The sequence below is a fragment of the Thalassophryne amazonica genome, chromosome 7 (assembly GCF_902500255.1).
Source record: "Thalassophryne amazonica chromosome 7, fThaAma1.1, whole genome shotgun sequence".
Lineage (NCBI taxonomy): Eukaryota > Metazoa > Chordata > Actinopteri > Batrachoidiformes > Batrachoididae > Thalassophryne > Thalassophryne amazonica.
Genome location: NC_047109.1, coordinates 20,415,659 through 20,429,400, shown reverse-complemented (window position 1 = coordinate 20,429,400; position 13,742 = coordinate 20,415,659). Strand labels below are relative to the sequence as shown.

The following is a 13,742-nucleotide window of genomic DNA, read 5'->3' as shown; positions in this document are numbered from 1 at the left end:
TGATTGATTGTGTGAACAGGTGTCTTTTATACAGGTAACAAGTTCAAACAGGTGCAATTAATACAGGTAAATAGTGCAGAATAAGAGGGCTTCTTAAAGAAAAATTAACAGGTCTGTGTGAGCCAGAATTCTTTCTGGTTGGTAGGTGTTCAAATACTTATTTGCAGCAGTAACATCCAAATAAATTATTAAAAAATCATACATTGTGATTTCCAGATTTTTTTTTTTTTTTTTTTTTTTGCGTCAGGAAGGGCATCTGGCGTAAAACTTGTGCCAATTCAACATGCAGATCCAACTTGGATTTGCTGTGGCGACCCTGAGTGCAAACAAGGAAGCAGCCAAAGGGACTTACTTTTTTCTTTCACAGTGGACATGCACCTAAGATGAAAATTTCAGACCCCTCCATGATTTGTAAGTGGGAGAACTTGCAAAATCACAGGGTGTTCAAATACTTATTTTCCTCACTGTATAAAGCGTTTTAAGCCTGTCAGAGCTCCCTGAAGCTGTTAATGATCGGTAAGGTTTCTGTGTAGGCTCTCAGTTGTCCAGGTGGTTTCCATACTAGAGAAGCTTGAATCTTCGACTGGACTGGGTTGCTTGACGCGAGGACGTTTCGCTTCAAATCGCAGAAGCTTCCTCAGCTAAAATTCTTGCTCTGGTGGTCTGACTTCTGTCTTGACTCTTGTAGAGAAGAAAATACAGAAGCCAACAAAAGCTGGAGTTTTTTAAACCTAACCAGACCCCTCCTACCGAGAGGCCGACTGCTATAGGCTAGTGACTAAACAATAGCTCTAATTAGCACCTATTGTGCTCTCGTTAGCACCCTCCTAATGACAGGGCAGCTGTCCCTCCTAATGATGGGACGGACCCTCTCCTAATGGCTCCCTTGACTACTCTCCTGATGACGTGAATGACTCATTACCATGAACAAAAGACTGAAACTGCTTTGACCTGAGTACCCCATTGTAAACAGGGGACAAAGCGTGTCTCAGACCCCCTCCCCGGTTAAGGCTGGGTTTCAAACTGTTTCACAAGAATGCTTCCTTGACACCTCTCTCAAACCATTTCTTCTCTCTGGCTAATATTTTAACTTCCTTGTCCTCAAACGTGTGGTTAGTGTCTTTCAGGTGGAGATGAACTGCCGACTGAGGTCCATTTGCGCCCTCTCTGCGGTGCTGGTATAGCCTTTTGTGTAAAGGTTGCTTAGTCTCACCTATGTAATGTTCATTACAGTTTTCCTGACATCTGATAGAATACACTACATTGCTCTCTTTGTAACTAGGGATCCTGTCCTTAGGGTGAACTAATTTCTGTCTCAAGGTGTTAATCGGTTTAAAGTAAACTGTGATTTGTGCTGTCTGAAGATCCTCTGTAGTTTTTCCCCTACTCCTGCTAAATAAGAGAGAGACACTCCTCTTATTTTTGTCTCCGTCTCCTGTCTATCTGGTCTCTTTGTTTTTTGGGACTTCTGCACTTTGTCCAGGGACCATCGTGGGTACCCACATACTGTGAGGGCTTTCCGTACAAGTTGTCTTTAGCCCTTCCCTCTGCAGTTGTGGGCACCTGTAGGGCTCTGTGTTGAAGAGTCCTGATCACCCAGAGCTTGTGTTCAAGGGGGTGGTTTGAACCAAAGAGCAGATATTGGTCAGTGTGAGTGGGTTTTCTGTAAACCCCTGTCTGGAGCTGCCTGTTCTCTCCAATCGTAACATCACAATCCAAGACGGCTAAATGGTTGTTTCTGGCATCCTCACGTGTGAACTTGATATTGGAATCCACCGAGTTGATGTGTTCTGTAAAGTCCTCAACCTCCTGTTACTTCATTTTTTTTTTTTTTTTTTTTGTAATTTATTTTTTATTAGCATTTCGTGTCAAATATATACATAACATGCTGTAACCACTGTGTGTTCATCATCCTCATACTATCAACATCAATGTACATTCATTTTAAAAGCACACATATCCTGACACAAAATGCTGTAAAGCAATATTAGAGAGAGAAAAAAAAAAACAACCCAAACAGAACCGAAACAATTAGGGAGTAGATTGCCGTTATAACTTTACTAATTATCTGAGAAAACAAAATCAGGCCTATGAGATGTTACATAGTGGATCCATTTTCTCCAGTTTGGGGTAAACTGTTTCCAATTTGTAGATGATACACGCTGTTATCTTTCCAAATTGTAAATGTCCATTGTACTGTTCATCCATTCATTTAAAGTCTGCCTTTCCTGTAATAACCATTTCCTGGTTAATGCCTTTTTAGCTGCGACCAACAAAATATTTAATAAATATTTGTCTTTTTTTTTAACCATTTCTGAGGTAAATTTCCAAAATATACAATCTTCATCTCAAGAGGCTTTCATCTGTAAAAATATCTTGTAGAGCCATCTGTATTTCTCTCCAGAAGTCCTTGATAACCGGGCAGTCCCAAAAGATGTAGTGGTGGTTTGCATATGATTACCACAGTTTCTCCAACATATAGGGGGGGTTCCATCATAGTGAGATTTCTGAACGGGTGTAATAAAATATCTTATCAGATTTTTCCAGCTGAATTCCCTCCAAGTCTGTGAACTCGTGCATTTCCAATTATATCTCCACATTGCTGTCCATTCCTCCTCAGATATACTTATTCCTCCTTCTTGCTCCCATTTTTCTTTAATGTATGTAGTTGACTGTGTTTTAAGATTGGATAAGCCTTTGTATGCACATGATATAATTCTACCATTAATATCAGAGTTATATGCTTTCCTAAACATTTCTACACTCACAAAAATATAACGCACACTTTTGGTTTTGCTCCCATTTGTATGAGATGAACTCAAGACTAAAACTTTTCCACATACACAATATCACAAGTTCCCTCAAATATTGTTCACAAACAGTCTAAATCTGTGATAGTGAGCACTTCTCCTTGCTGGAGATAATCCATCCCACCTCACAGGTGTGCCATATCAAGATGCTGATTAGACACATGATAGTGCACAGGTGTACCTTAGACTGTCCACAATGAAAGGCCACTCTGAAAGGTGCAATTTTGTTTTATTGGGGGGGGATACCAGTCAGTATCTGGTGTGACCACCATTTGCCTCATGCAGTGCAACACATCTCCTTCGCATAGAGTTGATCAGGTTGTCAATTGTGGACTGTGGAATGTTGGTCCACTCCTCTTCAATGGCTGTGCGAAGTTGCTGGATATTGACAGGAACTGGTACACACTGTCGTATACGCCGGTCCAGAGCATCCCAAACATGCTCAATGGGTGACATGTCCGGTGAGTATGCCGGCCATGCAAGAACTGGGACATTTTCAGTTTCCAAGAATTGTGTACAGATCCTTGCAACATGGGGCCGTGCATTATCCTGCTGTAACATGAGGTGATGTTCTTCGATGTTGGCACAACAATGGGCCTCAGGATCTCGTCACGGTATCTCTCTGCATTCAAAATGCCATCAATAAAATGCACCTGTGTTCTTCGTCCATAACAGACGCCTGCCCATACCATAACCCCACCGCCACCATGGGCCACTCGATCCACAACATTGACATCAGAAAACTGCTGTGCAGTGGAGCATTTGGAGTCATCTCAAATGTAATTATGTATAATATATATAGATAAGATAATACTTTATTATCAGATCAGCGACCTGAAATTTGTGTTACATATTCAGTAGCTCTGTAACAATACAATACATTAACAACACAAGTAAGACACAGATATTTCACAAACAATCCATACAACAAAAATTTACTCGCATTGCGGCCTTGATAATGTTGCTATGGATTAAGCTCCTTATTTAGTTTAAATATCGACTGATGCACAAAAGAATGTTTCAGTCTGACCTTATTAAACCGTGGAACACTGTATCGGCATCCAGATGGAAGGACATATTCACTGCTCAGAACATGGTTAGTGTCAGAGATGATGTTTTTTGCCAGTCTTATTGTGTTGTTGTGATAAGAGGTCTCATACAGACCTCCTAAAGGCTGTGATGTATGATCCACAAGCCTAGGTTAAGCGATAACCGGTCAAACTGATGTCGATGTCTTGCTGGACCAAGGACCATCATTTTGGTCTTGTCCTAATTTAAAAGTAAGAAATTGCTAGACACCCAGTTTTCCAATGTCATTGTTGTGAAAGTGACGTGACACGGACCCACAACAGGGGGCAGTAATGAACGGACAATGGATAAGCCAAAAGTAACAATTTAATGTTGTGAATCGCACAACGACGTACAGACAATAACAATATGGTGGACTGTCAATCATACACCAGGTGACGTGTGGGCAGGCTCGACGATAGAAGACGCCTGGCGAGAGAAGAGCTGGATCCCCACACAGCTTCCACCACCAATGGAGCTGAAGAACACCGGAGCCACCAAGCCCTGCGCCCCAGGTGGCCGCTGTCTTCAGCAGTCAGACCCGGTACTGCTGGCAGAAAACAGAGACAGTCCTGATGAGTGTGAGTTCGCACACTCAGTAATCCCACAGTCAGTGTTCAGTAAAGGAGGGAGAACCTCCACCTCCAATCACACACTCGTGCAGTTCCTGGTTAACCACTTATCTGGGTTGGGATGTGAGGCGAAGCCGTCGCTGTCACACCAAACGCCAATTCCCCAGACAAGGCAACACTCCAGGAAACGGCTGCAACAGAAGTTCAGGTTATACACACAAAGTGTCAGTCAGCAGAGAAATTACCTGAAGGGTAGCTGATTTCTCGGCGGGGAGGTGGAGTTGCAGTCGGCCTTTATGGTGGTGGTGATGAGTGACAGCTGGTATGGATGATGAGTGACAGCTGTCACTCCTGGTTGCTCCGACGCCCTCTCGTGCTTGAAGCCCGCACTTCAAGCAGGGCGCCATCTTGTGGTGGTGGGCCAGCAGTACCTCCTCTTCAGCGGCCCACACAACAGGACCCCCCCTCAACGGGCGCCTCCTGGCGCCCGACCAGGCTTGTCCGGGTGCCGCCGGTAGAAGTCGGCCAGGTGGGCCGGGTCCAGGATGAAGCTCCTCTTCACCCAGGAGCGTTCTTCAGGTCCATACCCCTCCCAGTCCACCAGATACTGGAACCCCCGGCCCTTTTGACGGACATCCAGGAGCCGGCGCACGGTCCAAGCCGGCTCCCCGTCGATGATCCGGGCAGGAGGCGGCGCCGGTCCGGGGGTACAGACGGGCGAAGCGTGGTGAGGTTTGATGTGTGACACATGGAAAACCGGGTGGATCCGCAGTGAAGCTGAAGCTGCCAGCTTCACTGCGGCTGGACTGAGGACTTTGAGGATGGGGAAAGGTCCAATGTACCTGTCCTTCAACTTTTGGGATTCCACTTGCAGGGGAATGTCCTTGGTGGAAAGCCAAACCTCCTGCCCAGGCTGATACGCAGGGGCCGGGGCACGCCGGCGGTCTGCATGGTTCTTGGCCCTCGTCCGGGCTTTGAGCAGGGCAGAGCGGGCGGTACGCCACACCCGACGGCACCTTCTCAGATGGGCCTGGACCGAGGGCACCCCGACCTCTCCCTCCACTAGTGGAAACAATGGGGGCTGGTACCCCAAACACACTTCAAATGGGGAGAGGCCGGTGGCAGACGAGACTTGGCTGTTGTGAGCGTACTCGATCCAGGACAGATGGTCACTCCAGGCCGTCAGGTGCGCGGAGGTCACGCAACGGAGGGCCTGCTCCAGTTCCTGGTTAGTCCGCTCTGCCTGCCCGTTCGTCTGGGGCTGGTACCCAGACGAGAGACTGACGGTGGCCCCCAGTTCCCTACAGAAACTCCGCCAGACCTGGGAGGAGAACTGAGGACCACGATGCGAGACAATGTCTGATGGAATCCCATGCAGACGCACGATGTGGTGGACCAGGAGGTCTGCAGTCTCCTGGGCCGTCGGGAGCTTCGGGAGGGCCACAAAGTGGGCCGCCTTGGAGAACCGGTCCACTATCGTTAAGATGGTGGTGTTTCCCTGGGACGGCGGGAGGCCCGTGACAAAGTCCAGGCCGATATGAGACCAGGGGCGACGAGGCACAGGCAGAGGCTGGAGGAGGCCTTGGGCCTTGTGGTGGTCGGCTTTGCCCCTGGCACAGGTGGTGCAGGCCTGGACGTACTCCCGGACGTCGGCTTCCATAGACGCCCACCAGAAGCGCTGCCGGACCACTGCCACGGTCCTTCGCACCCCTGGGTGACAGGAGAGCTTGGAACCGTGACAGAAGTCAAGGACCGCAGCCCTAGCCTCTGGTGGGACGTACAGTTTGTTCTTCAGACCGGTCCCCGGGTCCGGGCTCCGTGTCAGGGCCTCCCGGACGGTCTTCTCCACGTCCCAGGTAAGGGCGGCCACGACAGTGGACTCGGGGATGATGGTTTCAGGGGGGTCTGACAGCTCGGTCTTTACCTCCTCTTCGTGCACCCGGGACAGGGCGTCAGATCGTTGGTTCTTTGTCCTGGGGCGGTAGGTGATCCGGAAGTCAAAATGCCCGAAGAACAGCGACCAGCGGGCTTGCCTGAGGTTCAGACGCTTCGCGGTCCGGATGTACTCCAGGTTCCGATGGTCCGTGAAAACCGTAAATGGTACCGATGCTCCCTCCAACAGGTGTCTCCACTCCTCAAGAGCCTCCTTCACCACAAGAAGTTCCCGATTGCCGACGTCATAGTTCCGTTCAGCTGGGGTCAACCTGCGGGAAAAGTAGGCACATGGATGGAGAACCTTGTCGGACTCCCCGCTCTGGGATGGCATGGCTCCTATCGGTTGCGAACCATGATCTCGTTCAGCCCTCTGTAATCAATGCATGGACGGAGTCCGCCGTCCTTCTTGCCCACAAAAAAGAAACCAGCACCCATCGGGGAGGTGGAGTTCCGGATCAGCCCAGCAGCTAACAAGTCCCGGATGTAGGTCTCCATTGATTCGCGTTCCGGACATGAGAGGTTGTACAGCCTGCTGGACGGGTACTCAGCGCCCGGTATCAAATCAATGGCACAATCGTACGGACGGTGCGGGGGCAGCGTGAGTGCCAGATCCTTGCTGAAGACGTCAGCAAGGTCGTGGTACTCAGCCGGCACCACCACCAGATTGGGGGGGACTAAAACCTCCTCCTTAGCTGTCACACCGGGTGGAACTGAGGATCCTAAACACTCCCGGTGGCAGGTTTCGCTCCACTGAACCACAACCCCAGACGGCCAATCAATCCGGGGATTGTGTTTTAACACCCATGGAAAACCCAAAATCACTCGGGAGGTAGAAGGTGTTACATAAAACACAATCTCCTCCCTGTGATTCCCAGACACCACCAATGTCACTGGCTGAGTCTGGTGTGTGATTAGTGGAAGAAGGGTGCCATCTAGTGCCCGCACCAACAATCAATCAATCAATCAATCAATTTTTTTATATAGCGCCAAATCACAACAAACAGTTGCCCCAAGGCGCTTTATATTGTAAGGCAAGGCCATACAATAATTATGTAAAACCCCAACGGTCAAAACGACCCCCTGTGAGCAAGCACTTGGCTACAGTGGGAAGGAAAAACTCCCTTTTAACAGGAAGAAACCTCCAGCAGAACCAGGCTCAGGGAGGGGCAGTCTTCTGCTGGGACTGGTTGGGGCTGAGGGAGAGAACCAGGAAAAAGACATGCTGTGGAGGGGAGCAGAGATCGATCACTAATGATTAAATGCAGAGTGGTGCATACAGAGCAAAAAGAGAAAGAAACAATGCATCATGGGAACCCCCCAGCAGTCTACGTCTATAGCAGCATAACTAAGGGATGGTTCAGGGTCACCTGATCCAGCCCTAACTATAAGCTTTAGCAAAAAGGAAAGTTTTAAGCCTAATCTTAAAAGTAGAGAGGGTGTCTGTCTCCCTGATCTGAATTGGGAGCTGGTTCCACAGGAGAGGTGATGGTAAGGCCACTAGAGGGAGCCCAACCTCCTTTGCCCATCTGCTATCCAGCAGATTCCCCTCCGACCCCGTGTCCACCAGTGCTGGGGCGTGAAGGGTTAGATCCCCACTCAGGATCGTGACTGGGATTCGTGCAGATCGTCGGGGTTTCCCCACATGGGTGTTGTGACCCACCCTTAGCCCAGTCTCTAAGGACGAGTGCTGCTGTTCTGACCGTTTGGGGCATTCTCTCTGTGTGTGCTCAGTAGAGCTGCAGAGAAAACACTCTCCACGGATCAGCCTCCTTTGTCTCTGATCTGATCGTTTTTTGGCCCTGCTCGTTTCCATAGCAACGTCAGCAGGGGGAGCTGTTGTCACGTGGAGAGCCCTGGCAGTGGAGCGTGGGGAAGTCAGCTCCCTTTCAGACCCGAGAGGAAGAGGGACGGCTTGTTCCTGACCACGCCCCTCGTCTCGTTCCCGTCGGTGTTCCGTTAATCGGTTGTCTAACCGTATAACCAGGTCGATGAGCCCATCTAAATCCCGCGGCTCGTCCTTCGCCACCAGGTGCTCCTTAAGGACCAGAGACAGTCCGTTTACAAAGGCGGCGGAAGTCGACTGCATACTTCGCTGCGCTTCGACGCCCCTGTCTTATTGACAGCAGCACACTTGAAGCGGTCTCGCCTCTATGAGGGTGGTCGAACACCTGTCGGAACTCCCTCACAAACTCAGTATAAACCGTTAGGAGCCGTGAATTCTGCTCCCAAAGCGCCGTAGCCCAGGCGCGTGCCTCTCCTCGAAGCAAATTTATAACGTAAGCCACCCGGCTGGCGTCTGACGCGTACATGACGGGACGCTGTGAAAAGATGAGCGAGCACTGCATCAAGAAGTCCGCGCACGTCTCCACACAGCCTCCGTACGGCTCCGGAGGGCTTATGTATGCTTCAGGGGAAGGTGGGGGGGTTCGTTGAACGACCAGCGGAATGTCTGTTTCTGGCACACGGTCAGCAGGAGGAGGTGCTGCAGCAGCGCCCTGAGCACGCGCTTCCACCTGGGCGGTGAGAGCCTCTATCCTGCGATTGAGAACACTGCTCTGCTCGGTAACTAAGTCCAACCGAGCGGTAAAGGCGGTTAAGATGTGCTGCAGTCCACCCAACACGCCTCCTGCTGGCGCCTGTGCACCTCGCTCTTCCATTGGGCGATGGTTGACGCCCCTCGGGATCCATGACGCTGGCCGAGAAATCCTGTTGTGAAAGTGACGTGACACGGACCCACAACAGGGGGCGGTAATGAACGGACAATGGATAAGCCAAAAGTAACAATTTAATGTTGTGAATCACACAACGACGTACAGACAATAACAATATGGTGGACTGTCAATCATACACCAGGTGACGTGTGGGCAGGCTCGACGATAGAAGACGCCTGGCGAGAGAAGAGCTGGATCCCCACACAGCTTCCACCACCAACGGAGCTGAAGAACACCGGAGCCGCCAAGCCCTGCGCCCCAGGTGGCCGCTGTCTTCAGCAGTCAGACCCGGTACTGCTGGCAGAAAACAGAGACAGTCCTGATGAGTGTGAGTTCGCACACTCAGTAATCCCACAGTCAGTGTTCAGTAAAGGAGGGAGAACCTCCACCTCCAATCACACACTCGTGCAGCTCCTGGTTAACCACTTATCTGGGTTAGGATGTGAGGACGAAGCCATCGCTGTCACACCAAACGCCAATTCCCCAGAAAAGGCAACACTCCAGGAAAACGGCTGCAACAGAAGTTCAGGTTATACACACAAAGTGTCAGTCAGCAGAGAAATTACCTGAAGGGTAGCTGATTTCTCGGCGGGGAGGTGGAGTTGCAGTCGGCCTTTATGGTGGTGGTGATGAGTGACAGCTGGTATGGATGATGAGTGACAGCTGTCACTCCTGGTTGCTCCGACGCCCTCTCGTGCTTGAAGCCTGCACTTCAAGCAGGGCGCCATCTTGTGGTGGTGGGCCAGCAGTACCTCCTCTTCAGCGGCCCACACAACAGTCATATGAGATTACTAGCAGTTATTGGCATGTACAACTAAGTGTCCTCAGCATAGCACATGCCCAAGCAGTGTTATATAAAGGGAGAAAAGAAAGGGGCCTAAAACGGACCTCTGTGGAACCCAGTATTTCATGGCAACACAGTTACAGGTAATGTTGTTGTGCAGAACAATGAAAGGTTAGGTAAGATGTCAACTATGCAAGGGCATTCCCAGCAATCCCAAAATGATTCTCCAGCTTATCAAGTACAATACAATGATCCACCGTATCAAACACAGCACTAAGATCTAATGGCAACAGAACCATAGTGGTGTCTGAATCCATTGCAAGCAGAAGATCATTTACCGCTTTTGTCAGAGCTGTCTCAGTGGAATGACATGTTCTAAATGCAGACTACAGTGGTGAGCAGGAAAGTTTGGTGACGACTGGAGAGACAGTGGACAGCACAGAAAGATGGCAACTGGGGCAGGAAGGGTTAGCAGCCCGACTTGCATCCCCCATAAGGGGGAATTCAAGTAAGCTATAGATCAACCCACTGAGAAATACCCCCAGGGGTGCCCGAGAGGGTGAGAGGATGAGCACCCCAACAGGACGGACCTAATGATGATGACCTTGGATAACAAACAATCGACCATGACAAGCAAATGTATCTGTGGCAAGGTTTTCAGGACCAACCGCAACCTAAATATCCATCGGGGACGGATGAAATGCTTGGTGAAGGAGACAACGCACAGGATTAAAGCCTGGTGAGACACAGGAGGAGCCTGGCTCGGAGTCAAAGCAGCATGGGCTGTGGTAACAGTTTGATGAAGATATATCTAGGGTCATCAACACAATGGCAAAAGAAGATGTGGAAAGCCGACTTAAGAACCTGACTACCATCATCACAAGATTTGGGGCCGAGGGGCATGGTGTACATAGCCCAAGTCCAGTAAGCCCACTTACATCAACAACTGCAGGGCAGACAAGATCCACCAGTTATGTAAAGAGCTGCTGATACTGGCAAAGCAGTTCAAAATAGAAGCAGCGAAGGAGATGCCACCTCTAGCTGAGCTCCGATACACCACACAGAAGAAGCTCAAGGCCCTGCTTAGAGCTGAATGGCACAGGAAACAGAGGATGGAGAGAGCCAGGAAGCACAGGTCCTTCCTAACTAACCCCTTTGGGTTCACAAAGTGGTTGTTACAGAAAGGACAGAAAGGCAGTGGGCATTTTGATTGCGCCCATGTGGAAGTAGATAACTTCCTGCACACCACTCTGTGATCCAGATACAGCAAGAGCTAGGACCACATGGAGCACTCCTGGACATGCCAGCACCGATAGTGGACTTCAACACCTCAGAGCCCACTTGGAAGGAAATTCAGGAGGTGGTAATCGCAGCCAGAGCCAACTCTGTTCCAGGTCCCATTCGAATACCCTACAAGGTGTACAAGCACTGCCCAAGTCTCCTTAGAATCCTTTAGAAGGTGCTGCAAGTGATTTGGTGAAGTGGGATCATCGCAGACCAGTGGTGACAGGTGGAGGGTGTCTGGATACCCAAGGAGGAGAACTCAACCAGGCTGGAGCAGTTATGATCCATCTCACTCCTCAGTGTGGAGGGAGAGATCTTTAGCAATCTTGCCAGAAGAATGACAGGCTTCCTTCTAAAGAACAAGTACACTGACACATCAGTATAGAAGGGTGGCATTCCTGGAGTCCCAGGGTGCCTTAAGCACACTGGAGTGGACACTCAACTGATTAGGGAGGCTTGTGAAGGGAAGGGAGACCTGGGAGTGCTTTGGCTGGACCTAGCCAATGCATATGGATCAATCCCACACAAGCTGGTGGAAATCACCCTGGAATGACACTATATGCCCTGTAAGATCAAGGACCTTATCCTGAACTATTATAGGAACTTCAGGCTGAGAGTGACATCAGGGAGTATAACATCCAATTGGCATCAGCTTGAAAAAGGGATTATTACTGGCTGTACAATCTTAATTATGCTGTTCGCCCTTGCCATGAGTATATTGGTGAAAGCAGCTGAGACAGAGTGCAGAGGCCCCATGTCTAATTCTGCAATTCAGCAGCCTTCTTTGTGGACGGCGTGAAAATACCATCTATCACTGGAAACCAGTCACTGGCCTAGGGAAGGTCTTCGAGTTTAGAGATACAGCTACTATCAAGAAGCTTGAATCCTGGTTGACTGAAGTAGACAAGTCTGGCCTACCTCGCAGGTTTAAAGCATGGTTATATCAACACGGCATTCTACCACGCATCCTGTGGCCATTGTTGGTGTATGAGATGAAGAGGTCTACAGTAGAGACCCTGGAAAGAAAGACCAGTGTAGCACTGTATGGCAGGAGCATTAAACTCCAGCTTCCCCTCAGTAGTCTAGAGGAGGAATTCGGGGTTTCTTGCACAAGAGAAGCATTGGTCTACTGCGACTTTAGTGACATCAGAGTTGCATCAGCAGGCATTGTGGTGAGGACTGGCAGGATGTTCAGAGCTCAGAGGACCTGGAGCTGGTGAGTCTCGGCTAAGACATAAGGCTCTGTTAGGTATGGTGGCCATCAGGGGAGCAGGTCTGGCAGCCATCCCACAGGTCCATGGTGCATTTGGCCAGGGTTCGGCAAGGATGGACGCTGTCTAGTCTGCAGGGGTGCATAGCTGGTGTTGAGGATGAGAGGACCAGCAGGATGGTGAGCATACACCAGCAAAGGGCATCAACAAAGTGGGAAGGAGCACTGGAGAGGAAGCTGACCTGGAATGACATCTGGAAGGCAGAGTCACAGCGCATAAAGTTCATGGTCAAAGATGTTTACAACATGCTACCCAGGACAGCAAACCTGCATGTCTGGGGAAAGAGTGACTCTCCAAGATGTCCTCTTTGTCCAGGAAAGCGTTCACTGGAGCACATCCTGAGCAGCTACCCAGCAGCTCTTGGTGAAGGCTGCTACCGTTGGCGTCATGACCATGTTCTGAAGACAGTGGCTAAGACCATCTCCACTGCAGTTGCCAACAACAAACACACCCACAGCCAGGGGTTAATACCCTTTATGAAAACTGGAGAGAACCCAGGGTCACAGCCAACATCAGCAGTCACCTACTCCCGTCAGCATTAGACTGGGAACTTCAAGTTGACTTGGGTAGGCAGCTCAAGTTCACAGAGTATGTACCTCTTTGAGACCTGACATGGTGCTTACATCTACTTCTAAGCAAGTCCTCCTGTGGGAAGTGATCATCCCTGGGAGGACCGCATAGAAGAGACTAATGAACGGAAGAGGTTCAAATACCATGACCTCAAAGAGGAATGCTGGAGGAGAGGCTGGAAAGTCCACTGTGAGCCAGTAGAGGTTGGGATGTTGAGGTTTTGCTGCCCGCTTCCTATGTAAGGGCCTATACCCTCCTTGGCATCACAGGAGGTACAAAGAGGAGAGCCATCAGGTCCACCACAGAGGGTGCAGAGAGAGGTTTTAGGTGGATTTGAATCAAAAGGTCAGAGAAGTGGACCAATGCTGCTGAGACACAAGCTGGCCTCTGGTCCAGCCCTGGTTGGGTCGCCTGAGAGAGGGTGTCTGATGTTGCAAGACCCGAACACCTAAAAATCTCAGTAAACATCACTGATGATGTGTCTTAGCGCATCCACAGATGTATCTATACACAGTGGCTCAAAGAGATTGGTCTCGGTAAAGTGGACCACAAGCTGCTGTGAGACTACTTTCCAAGGATTTAGAACAAAATGATAGATTTTATTATTGGCTTAGAATTTTTCAGTAGATTAGGTTAGATTTCTTATCAGTTCAATCACTGCAGATTTGAAACATTTAGGAACAGATCCTGAGGTTATCGATATATGAATAATTTCCAACACAGTAGCCCAAGTTTAG

The 13,742-nt window shown here is 49.6% G+C and overlaps 1 long non-coding RNA gene across 1 annotated transcript; it reads right to left on the bottom strand.

The window, feature by feature from the left end:
- Positions 1 to 10,098: 10,098 nt before the first annotated feature.
- LOC117513229 lies at positions 10,099 to 13,534 on the bottom strand. The gene is made up of 3 exons (XR_004561495.1): positions 13,518 to 13,534; positions 10,745 to 10,748; positions 10,099 to 10,266 (listed from the first exon to the last, which is right to left on the bottom strand). It is a non-coding gene; the product is annotated as an uncharacterized LOC117513229 (long non-coding RNA).
- Between the last annotated feature and the right edge of the window lie 208 nt (positions 13,535 to 13,742).